A 12,606-nucleotide genomic window follows, 5' to 3' on the forward strand; every position below is an offset into this window, starting at 1 on the left:
AAAAACCCTATGGTAGAACCGACTGACACGCAGAGCCACGATTGGAATTCCCTCCTCGATGTTCTCTTGGAGCAGATCTGTAATCGTATGGACCTGCTCAGCATAGTGCATCTGGCCGCATGCTCGGTGTCTTTGTACCGTCTACTCGTGTGCAACCGGCCGACCCTTTTCAAGACATCCTGCTTGCTGATGCCCGATCCTCGCTGGTGTCCCAGACACCGACTTGACGATCCTATGGAGGTTGCCGTGGTGCCCCTCGACATGCTACCACTACCCGTCCACCTGTCCTTCATGCGTGGCCACTACTGGGCGGGCATGAAGGCCAACTGGATCGTCCTCATCCATCAATCCGGTAGTCTGTTGTAATGACCCAAGACCGACGCTCCAGAATCCTTCCAGTTATTTCGTTGTCGCCATGTGTTTTACTTGTTTCTTGCATTTCATCATGTCATCATTCACACTGCATCCTCATTGCTTTTCTTAAAACTCGCAGCCGTTCGTAGTTGACGCTTCTCTCCTTGTCCCCGTGGCATGTTGTCAGACCGCCTGTCTTCGTTGGCCTTCTCAGTCCAACCATGCACGTGACCGCGTCTGCATGACCTCTCTTTGCACAGTGCACAGACCGCTCTATCATTACCAATGGGCTCGGATCATCCCCGAACATCCCAAAACATCTTTGGTTATTTATTGAACTCTCCTAACTTATTTATTCTCGGTCGTTTGATTACGATCAGAGGGCCTATATCTACACCAATTCGTCTCCCATCCCTATATATAAACGCACTAGTCCAAATCAGTGCAACCCTAAATCCTTGGAGATTTATCCCTGATCCACCCATCGATCCACCCCCACCAAGCTCCACCTTGTTTTCCCCACTGGACTAATCCATCGATCCACCTCCCTCGATCGATCTCCGAGCGCCCATGTAGCCTCCCGCATCTGATCCAGGGAGAGTAGTACCCTCCCGAGCTCCTCCACACCATGCTCCTTCCCCAAGCTCCACCTCGACTCTGAAGCACCATCGAGCCCTGCACCTCTCCTCTAGTTCGCCTACCGTCATCCCCGGCGAGCAGTTATGCCGACAGCTACCAGTAGGCCAGGCCGCCTCCCTTGCTTCTTCCCTTCTCCATCCTTCTCCCTTTCTCTGATCTCTCTCTGACCAGGAACCGTGAAGGACCCCGACCCCATGGCTGCGCCCGATCTGCTCCAAGCCGCACCGCCAGCCAAGTTCCGCGACCCACCGACTGGAACCACCTCCTTGCCATCCCCGTTAACCCCGCGGCCCTATCCTCGTCCATCGCTCGGATCCCCTGCGCCCGAGCTCCCCTGACCTGAGGGTGTCATCCTCGATCGCGCTAAGTCCCTCCTTGCGCCGCTCCGCGTCTTCCATCTCGTCGTGCCAATCCAGGAGGATCGACCTCGCCCAGCTTCCCACTCGCGTTGACCGCGTCGAATAGGCACCTAGCCACATCACTAGCAGCCAAGGCCCACCACAGCGCTATTTCTTCCTCAGCCCAGCCACGCCTCCACCAACTTGGGCCTTAGCCCATGGTGAGCAACCCAGTTCGATCCTGATTCGGGCCTGATGCGTGTTTTTTTATTTGTTGCGATTTTAGCAATTATACCAGGATTTACAGTTTTGCAGAAAAAACCCCTAGAATTCATGCATTTAATAACTCACAAAACATGCATCGGATTAAAATACTTTAAATATGTAAAATGTTTAGAATTTCATCTAGTTTCATAATATCCAGCTTTCATCCATGTTGAAAATGCTTAAACATGTTGTTTGCATTAATTTGCATTCATAACATGCTAAAATGCTTTATTTCATAACTAAATAACCGTAGCTCCAAATTAAATAAATTATATATGTAACTTGCTTAGAAAAATGCATAGATTAACATGAGGCACTTATTTTGCATGTTTAGCAACTCTAAAATTGTCTATAGGGCAGGACAGTACCAAATTCAAATGTTGCATATGGGGACTTTCCGGAATTGTTGTTTGTTATTCCGACCTCATTTAAACTTTCCTAAATATGTAGTTCAATTATGTTTCACCTCTTGCCATGTTAACCAACATGTAATAATGTTGAGTAGCTTTAGCGAGAGTGAACTAAGTGATTTAATGTGGTGTTTCGTTAATATGCAACTCGTTCCATATTGAGCTCCACTTAATTTGTAGTATTGTTTGTTGCACTTTGCCATGCGATGCCTCATTTAAATGGACATGCATCATACTTGGTTGTGCATCATGCCATGTTTATGCTTGTTAGTTCACCGTGTTGTTTGCTTCTTTCCGGTTGTGCTTCTTCTTGATAGTTCCGGTAACGTTGTGTCGCGGGATATCCGCGTCCACCTATGGGATCGGGCGGTCCCTTGCTGGTTCGGCAGGGGACGTCGCGTTGCACAAAGAGCAGACCAGCGCACGGCGGCATGGCAGAGAGCACACAACCAATTTACCCAGGTCCAGGCTGCCACGAGGCATAAGGCCCTACTCCTTCTTTGGTGGATTGATGGTGGAAATGAACATGGTGGTGCGTGGTACACTTGCCTGGCAAGGCCTGCCTTAGGGAAACGGTGACCACAAGCGTATGGTGGCTTGGGTTTGTCAAGTTTCCAACCCTATAATCCCTCCTACGATTTCCATGGGCCTCCTTTTATAGATTAAGGGGTTACCACAATGGCAAAATAGTCATTACCCACTGATACGATAACAAACAGTGCTATCATACCTAACTCTATGGGCTGGCAGGGCGCATTAAATGCACTGCTTAGTGTCACATCACTAGCTGCCCGGTAAGGCCTGCCTGGCTTATCTTGCCAGCTTCACATATGTTCTCTTGACACGTCGCTGGACGTGTGTCACCTTTGGGTTTCTTCTGTAGGAGTTGGCTGCCATGTGGCAAATGCTGCCACTTAATCACCTTGCAGCTAGACACCGAACTAATTGACGATGTGGGTCGCACTTGTGCGGTCGGTGGGGTGGTTCAGGCCCCGCAAGCCCCGGCAGGCGCTATTGAGGAGTGCTGGTTGCTTGCTTTAGGTGGTGGCCTGGCCCCTTGCCGGGCTCGCTTGCCGGCGAGGGAGGCCCTTCTCTTGCCGATATCATGTTCCTTTGGCTCGATCTTGATCTCTCTGAGCTGCATGTTGGTTCCTCAAGTCTCTTAGTTCTTCAACCTCTGACTTCAGCCGGTGCTCCAATCTTGATCTGGTGCCTGTGAACAGTTGGGCAACATACCCTAGGTCTGTTGCACCAACAGAAGCCTCCGGGCCTGCTTCGATCGCGCTGCGGAGCGTCAGCAAGGTAGGGCCTAATAAGTGCACATCCAGGGCTACTGAAGGGGTTGGCCCCTCTTGAAGGTTTCCTTTGCTGCTTCATTAGTGTTAATGTTGGGGTGGTTTCCAATTCCCCTGCGTGTGGTGCGTGGTGTCGTGGAAGAACTTGGAACATGGCCCGCGGATTCTCCTCGCCCCATGATCACGGGGCAAAACCGCCATCCCACTAGCCCTCCGTCCTGCATGCACATTGCCATGTGCTCTGCATGCATTGATCATGGTAGGTAGCGGATGTGGAGGGCACAGGAAGGAGTGTTGTAGCTGAAACCCGAGCGTCGATGGTTGGGGCAGAGGGGCGGCCTCGGCCCTCAAAGCCGCATTGGAGGAGAGGGGCGGCCGTTTTCCGCAGGAAGGGTTAGCGCCCTGCCCCGTTTCCCTATAAAAAGGGGCCCGGGGCAGTGTTCTTCAGCACACACACTCCTCCTTCTCTTCCGTGATCCTCCTTATCTAGCCATGGTGCAAGGACGAGGGCATGGTGGACCTCCGGTGGTGGCAACGAGGGCTTCTTCTTGACAGCATGCCCCTCCTCCCCTGGACCCTGAGGTAGCGGAGCTGTCTGCAAGGAGGGGACGAAGGGGGTGTGCACTACAAAAAAAATACACTTCCGTGATGATACGTGTTTGTCACAGTAGGTCGCTTTTTTTTTCATGCATGTACATCCATGACAAATTTATGACAGAATCAAGATAGTCAAACCTGTGCTGTCGTAGAAGTGTTCCATGACATTACCAAAATTATCATCACGGAAGTGTCCACTTCCATCATGATAAATCGCGCGTCACAGAAGTGCTTTCGTCAAGGGTGACCGACAAGTGGCATCCACCGTAACGGAACGCCGTTAAGCTATAGGGTCGGGTTTTGGATCCGATAACCCGTTAACAGCCCCGACCAATGGGGATTTTCCATGTGTAAAATCATCATTGGCTAGAGGAAACACGTGTCGGCTCATCGTTGGGACAGATGTCACCCACTCACTAGACCGAAGGCGCCTATGATACGTCGACACGTGGCACGGCCCAACAGTGGCCCATTCCTGTGAAAAGGCCGGCCCATTTGACTTGGTCAAAAGCTGGTGGGTCGTCCCATGGAAAGCCTGTTAACGGCATGTTCGCATATAGCCCATTTACAGCCCGCTAATCCAAGGCCCGTTACGCCATATCCAAATTAGGCCCAGTAGCGTCATCTGGGCCGTCCAATATGATTCCAGCCCGTTTTCACTTCTGGCCCATGTATAGCCAATGACGTCTTTTGGCCCATATGAGGCCCTTTGTAACTCTTGGCCCATTAGCGGCCCGTGCTGAAACTGACCTGTAATGAACAGTGTATTACTTTACACCCATTAACGGCCCGTGGTGAAACTGGCCCGTAATGAGCAGTGTATCACTTTATACCCATTAACGGCCGGTTATTCCGTTGGGCCGTTTCCAGCCCAAGTTAACTTTTGGCCTTCTGAGGGCCCATTTATTCTTGGGCTCATTTGCAGCATTCGATTACTTACGGCTCGTTACTGTCATTTTCTGTTTTGGGCCACATTCAGCCCGTCGTTATAGTCGGCCCGTTTGCGGACCGTTAGTCTGTTGGGCCAGTTTCATAGCATCGCCAAATACGGCCCATTATGGTCAGCCCATAAAACGTACGATTTCCATTAAAGGCCCATCTACGGCCCATTAAAGGCCCATACAAGACCCATAAATGAGCCAGCAGCCCATGGATCCTACGAGACATACAAGGCCCATGGATCCTACAAGACGTAGAAGGCCCATGGATCCTACGAGACGTAGAAGGCCCATGGATCCTACGAGACGTAGAAGGCCCATGGATCCGACGGCCCGTGAAGGGCCATGGTCGGGCGAATTGGCCCCCGTTTGAACGATATAGCATATTCAAAGAATTATCCTACTCAATACTATCACCTCTAAAAAGCCTACACTATTACAACAAAGAGATCAAGGCATAGAAAGGTAGAATAATCCTACACTATACAATAATGAAATTACAGCCGATTATACCCACTGGGCATTATGGTTCGGCACAGGTGATAATAAAGCATACACAAACAACAAATTACATACACTGGGCAAATACAGCTCATACATCATGGACGCGCATCAACTTAACTCCATTTGAACTATAATCTCTTCAGAAAATAGGATTGGCCGGATTCAGATAGCACAAATTTCAGTCTGCAAAATCTCCAATTCCTTCATGGTTACCTCAGTGTCTTGTTTCATTTTTTTCACTCCTGCATCTAATACCTGCATGTCCGGTCTCAACTTGTTGATTATACGTTGACAATCATGTAAATGTTGTCTTGCCACCTCTAGTTGATGCTCGAGAACATCAGCACATTCCAATTCCAATTCATAATCATTCGGTAACGGCCATGCCGCACTACTTGCAGATCTTTGTGTTGATGTCACTTCATCCTGAAATGTTTCTGTAAGTACACATGACTAGGGCAAATATATAGTTACAACAGTGAAGCGAACAAGACACTTTTTGTACTACATGGCAAAATAGGACTAACAATAATGTTACACGTCACTTTAAAAAAAATGTTACACATCATGAAGCATGAGCAGGTGATATTTTAAAAATTATAGAAAAGATAGTCTGTGCAGCCTGCATACAAAAATCCATCTTAGCTCACGAGAGGAGCATGATATTGGGGCCCAATCGAAAACACAGACAAGTTACAAATTTAGACAACATGTTGCGTATAATTAAGCAAGCAGTTGGCCATTCTGTGCCTCAATTAAAGTCTTAGGGAGCATAATGAACAACAGAGGGTTTCATACAAACATACTACAGCAGGCAAAACTATGCAATCATTAGCGTAGTATAAACTAGATTGTGAGCCTCATGCAATAAAAGTTGGTTAATAGACTTCAAAGCTTCAGGCACACTTCGGCAGAGTAATTAAATGTTAAGGCCTTTAATTATGTCAACTAATAGTGATACAATTACCGAACATCAGGCATGATTATTTGGGCATCTCATTAGCTGAGGACAAATAAAGCAATTGAAAAGAGAAAATTAACTATGCCTGAAACAAACAAGGAATTGAACTATTGAGTTGCATACAATGACTTACCTTAGCAAGTTGAAGAGGCTCAGCGCAGCTCCTACTTCTCTTGAAAGGCTCCTTCCTAACATCTTGTACTTGGAAATCCTCAATCTTATCTTCATTGCACCCCCTCTGCAAGGTGACACAAACTAGTTACTCATCTCCTTGGAAGATAAATATGCATACTTTCCAGTCTGTGAACACAAAGAATGAGATTATAACAAAACAACACCACATAGTGAAACATGCCGCATCTCTTGCACTTGCACACAATTAAATGAGCATTTACTATGTCTGCACTATGTAAAAACTAGGCATACCTTCGAACTGGATCTCCAGGTACTCTTGGAGAGCCTACTGTAGTGTACAACCAAACCTTTATGTCACCTATGAGTTAGACAAGGCCCCACTACAGCAGCCCTTAGTGTTTAAATCGTTGACAAGCTCTGTTAGAGTGTTATGTCAAGAACAGCAAGTAATCGAAGCAAATAGTCCTAGTATGGCTGGCTGATGCAAACAAGCAATTGAATAGATGTGTGAGAAAATCTTACATATCAAGAAAAGAAGCAAAGAAGGAGGCTTAAAGACCATCACTTGACTGACCAGATTTAAGGGGCATTTAAATATCATGTGCAACATATGAACTAACATAAACATTGCATATTCCAGATTCTACAATGGAATGCACATGTATTAGGTTATGCAATGTATGATGATGCCTAAATGTACAGATAGCAGGCAGGAGTGATTCATCATTGCACGCGCAATTGATTCATCATTGCACGCGCAATTGATTCATCATTGCACGCACAATTGAACTGCAGGTTAATGGCAAGTTCGATTCTGCCTTTTCAGGGCATATTGTCAAAATAAGCCATAAAAGATGTAAATAAGTCATTTTTGAGTTATGGGCTTGGGCTTAACTAATTTAGCTTTGGAGGGAGGTGTTTCGGGTAGAACCTCACTAAAAATTGAAGGGAAGGGGAATAGTGAAATGACTCTGTTGTCTGCCTATATTACACTCAAAATGCAACTGCTGACGCCCGTGTCACACCTGACCCTCAAGTAAAAACAAACACGCAAGCATTCATTGCCCTGCCCGCTTGCATCTCCTCTCCCCTTTCCACTATACGATGAATTGCTATGAGCTGCTTCTGCTGCTGCTATATGATGCATTGCTATGAGCTGCTCCTGCTGCTGCTATATGATGAATTGCTATGAGCTGCTGCTGCTGTATGATGAGTTGCTATGAGCTTCTACTGCTGCTATATGATGAATTGCTATGAGCTGCTGCTGCTATATGATGAGTTGCTACAAGCTGCTCCTGCTGCTGCTATATGATGAGTTGCTACAAGCTGCTGCTGCTGCTGCTATATGATGAATTGCTATGAGCTGCTCCTGCTGCTGCTATATGATGAATTGCTATGAGCTTCTCCTGCTGCTGCTATATGATGAATTACTATGAGTTGCTGCTGGCATATGATGAATTGCAGACTACTGCTACTGATGTATGACGAGTTGCTATGAGCTGCTGCTGCTGCTATATGATGCTTTCAGGTAGTGCTGCTATACGATAATAACCAGCCACTTGGACCATCGAATTTTAATAAATAATTGTTCTTCATTTAAATGTGGGTCATGCGTTCTTCATTTAAATTAGGCAATGGGATCTCTATGGAAAACATTGACCAAAGTAGATTGTGCCAAGTAGATGGTATATTTGTATTTGCATTTTGAGCAAATAGTGATGGTCTGTTTTCCTATCATATTAATTATTGTACTAGGTTCAATTTGTGATGTTTGCGAGTCAAATTAATTTTCATATGGGCAGCAAAATGAAAAAAAAAATTGCAATCTAGACTTTCCACTGATCATACCAAAGATAAGCTGAAAACGCAATGAAAAGAACTGGTTGGCTTATTACATGGAGCTTATATTCACAGGTGCTTATTTTCTTAGGATAACTCGTAATAACTGTCCCTAAAAAACTTGGCTAATAGAACTGGCATACAAATAACATGTCACGATGATTGCAATGGAGGAGTGACGTACCATGGCACACTGTATAGGCTCACCGTTGCCTCTCCTTTTTTTGCGATGTTCCATGTAATTGCCACATACATCTTGTACTTTTTCATTGTGTAACCCTATCTGCAAGTTGACACGGCTAATTTCAGACATCTCTACATGATACTACATTGCATATCCCTTGGGCATATTTAAACCACCAATTAACGATTGTGTACGTACCATAAACTAGCCATGACTCTGTATGCTGGACTAGCAGGCACTCTAAGGGAGCCTAATGTAGTGCACTGGAATTCCTACACGCCACCTACGATTTTGGGTAATGTACTGCCCCCGTTCCTAAATATATGTCTTTGTAGAAATTCCAGTATGGACCACATACAGATGTATATAGATGCATTTTTGAGTGTAGATTCACTCATTTTGCTTCGTATGTAGCCTATAGTGGAATCTCTAGAAAGACTTATATTTAGGAACGGAGGTACGAGGTAGTATCATGTATGACATCTACATATCTAATTTAGCAGCCAGTAGTAGAAATCATTGTCTGCACAAAGGGATTATTGGTCGAAAATCCTAGCAAAGCACGCTGGCAGGCACAGAACAATACAAGAGAGAGAGAGACGCGCTTACAAGATCATAGCAATGGATCAGTCTAGGATCTTGGTTGGCCAAGCTATTAGATCCAGAAGAAACATCGTCCTTGTAGTTTTTGCCACCTGCATAACAGGTAACAGCGACCGGTTAGTATATTTGAAGTACATCGGGCAGGTGATGCTGGACGGTTTTAAAGCTGACAAGTACCTAGGCCGTGGCGGGTGCTTAGCATCTCTCCAGACTGTGGGAATCAAGTTAGAAACATCGAGGGTGATGACGCTGCACTGGCTGTCGGGGTCCGGTAAGGAGATCTAGAACCATCGAGTAGGGTGTTTGTGGAGCGGCTCCGGTAGGGTGGACTATAGTGTGGGCGAAGCGGATCTATGGCCATGGATGAGGGCGTAGGTGAAGCTGCTCCGGTGGTTGGGTTAAGGATGGAGTCGACGATGCAGATCTGCGGCTGTGGACGGGGCGTCAGAAGCTGCTCCGGTGGTCGGGTTAAGGGTGGTGTCAACGATGCGGATCTACGGCCATGGATGGGTTGTTAGAAGATGCTCCGGTAGGTTGGATGAGGGTGTGAGGAAGTGGATCTGAGGCCGTGGACTTGTGAGTTGGCAAAGCGGCCCCGGTAGGGTTGAGAATGATATAGGCGAAGCTACTCTGGTAGGGTTGAGGAAGGTTTCGGCGAAGCGGCTCCGGTAAGGTTGAGGAAGGTGTCGGCGAAGAGGATCAGAGGCCGTCAACGGGGGCGTCGGTGGGGCGGCTCCGGGGGGTGTGGACGAAGCGTCTCCGGTGGGGAGTACGAATGAGCCGCTGCAGATGCGCGGCAGTTGACGAGAGTACCGGCAAAGTAGATCCGGCGCCGTGGACAAGGCCGACACTGAATGGGCTGTGGTAAAGTGGTGGATGAGCAGTCTACATGTTTCTACGGGAGGTGGGAGGGGTAGATGCGACCGCAGAAGAAGATCCGACGAGGTGGACGCCGCTGGCAATGAATGGGCGATGGTATGCCGGTGGATGAGCAGTCTAGGGTTTCGAGAGGGGAGGGGAGAAAGGGCGATGAAGTACGTACGGCATGATGTAAGATGCTCTGGTGTTGTGGAGTTAGTCATTTTTGCGGGAGGGGGAGAGGAAATGGGGGTGCCGTGTAGTGGGGGAACCGGAAGTTACCAAAGCAGCCTCGACCTATCATGTTGATGAGGGCGGTATTGTAACAGTTGGTCTCCGTGCACCAAGGACAAAAGGGGGATTTCGCATGCTAAAGACTAAGGTGGCGGAAATTTTAGAAGGAGGCGGGAGATTTTGCCGCCCACGGGATCGTTCGTATCTAGTTTCAACTAATTTTGGACCGTGCTAGCGGGAAGGTCATGCTAGACTATGTAGACGGGGCATGCGTCAGCAGTTAATAACTGGTGTGAAGTCCACCCTAGAAAAAAGAAAATAACTCGGGATGATGCGCCGATAACTTGGACGTTTAGACGGGCGCGACCAATCATACGGGTGTAGTGGCACGTTCACAAAAAAGGGATCAAACGCTTAACCTATGTATTTCTCGTGTAAATAGATAATTTAGTGCCATTGGTTATTTACTTTAAACATAATGCATTGACGTGTTAGTGTAGAGGCGCACAAAAAGAAATGGATATTGTAGTCAGCTACTTAAAAGTGTTACCTCATATGATTACATAGCCTCCATTTCATAAATTGCGTACCCGTTGAATTCATATATGAATATTACATATATTACTTCAAAATAGAAACTTAAATCATCCAAGACTAATGAATTTGAATGCAAGAGTAACAATGGTGCATGTTCATGATAGCTACATTGGTTGTTTGAAGAAACATCACTGTAACTTTGGCATGCACAACTAAAAGGGCTTATTTAAATAGAAAAAATGTGATATGTGAGTGTCCAATCTTTATAGCGTTCAATCGATACTGCACATCCACGATCGCTAGATAGTGATACATGAATGAATTGTGCAATCTCTCTCACACGCATACATATCTCATTTCCCTGTGGGCATCGGAATCACACACGCGCACTTCGTGTATTTCTCTCCCTCCATCAGGGTTAAATTCTTCTTTCTACCCCGTCCTACAAGTCTATCACATAGAAACACACACGCTCTCTATGTCTAACATGCCCACCCCTTTAATTCCGCCCACCCACGACCACTAATGTCTCTCACACATATGATATCTACCTGTCCCTTAATATAGCTAGATATGTGTCACACAAACTTCTTCTCCCTACTAGCAAGATGCCCATGCGTTGCACGGAACATCAAGATGCATTTGTATGAGAAGTTTATCTTGTGGGAGAAAAGGATGAACGAGGGAATGCCTTATTTGCAAATGCGGAGAGGGGTGTGGGTATCTTTTTGCAAAATTTCCATAGTTTCCTTCCTGTCCGTCGGATATAAATTGGATGGCCTATATTGCAGGATGGCAGGAAAACCATCATCACCAACTCTATTTTTTATAAGAGTAGAAATATGTGAGTGTCACTGCCCCCCCCCCACACACCCACACTTCCCAACACCGAAGGAGTAGGGTGACACCTCGATCTTCATACTAATCTATCGACTGGCTTCTCTCTCAAACATACACACACACACTACCCGGCACCGAAGGAGCTAGTAGGGTGGCACATTGATCTTGATAATAATCTATCTACACCTCTTTCAAACATACACACACTCGCTAGTTGTGCCTCTGTGCCTACCGCGCACACTATCGATACGTCTTTCTCTCCCTCCCCCCCCCCCAACAATGACAGCAGAAGGGTGACAACTCGATCTGATCATAATTTGTAAATTGGTTTCTCTCTCAAACATTGTGTCTCGGTGCCTCGCTCGGTAGCCCCCTCGATATGTAGACTTCTCGCGCGTGCACAGCTGTAGTGACGATGACACTGAACCTAGTGTGCCTTGTTTTTACCGGCCTCATGTGATAGTTTCCACCCTGTTTTATGTTAATTAACAAGGCAACCTTTTCTTTGTTACTACTAGTGAATCTGAAATCATTCGGGGTAGACATAAAATATATCACTTCAACCAAATTATCGTAGCAACTATTTAAAAAGAAATAAGCTAGCTGCCCGTGCGTTGCAAGGAACATCAAGATGCATTTGTATGAGTAGTTTATCTTGTGAGAGAAAAGGTTGAACGAGGGAAGGCCTTATTTGCGAACGTGGAGAGACGTGTGGGTATATTTTTGCAAAATTGCCATAGTTTCTTTCCTATCCGTTAGATATAAATCCGACGGCCTATATTGCAGGATGGCACGCACACCATCATCACCAACTCTGTTTTCTACTCCCTCCGTCCCAAAATACTTGTCATCAAAATGGATAAAAAGAGATGTATCTAAAACTAAAATACGTCTAGATACATTTCCTTTTATCCATTTTGATGACAAGTATTTCTGGACGGAGGGAGTATTTGTCTTTTTAGAGATTTCAACAAGTGAGTATGACCGGACCTTACCAACATACTCAAAAAAGTAGTCCATAATTTTGATGTTACCCACTTTTCTTGGTGGTGCAGTGCCATTTGGATACCTCA

This window comes from Triticum dicoccoides, chromosome 3A, assembly GCF_002162155.2.
Source record: "Triticum dicoccoides isolate Atlit2015 ecotype Zavitan chromosome 3A, WEW_v2.0, whole genome shotgun sequence".
Taxonomy (NCBI): domain Eukaryota; kingdom Viridiplantae; phylum Streptophyta; class Magnoliopsida; order Poales; family Poaceae; genus Triticum; species Triticum dicoccoides.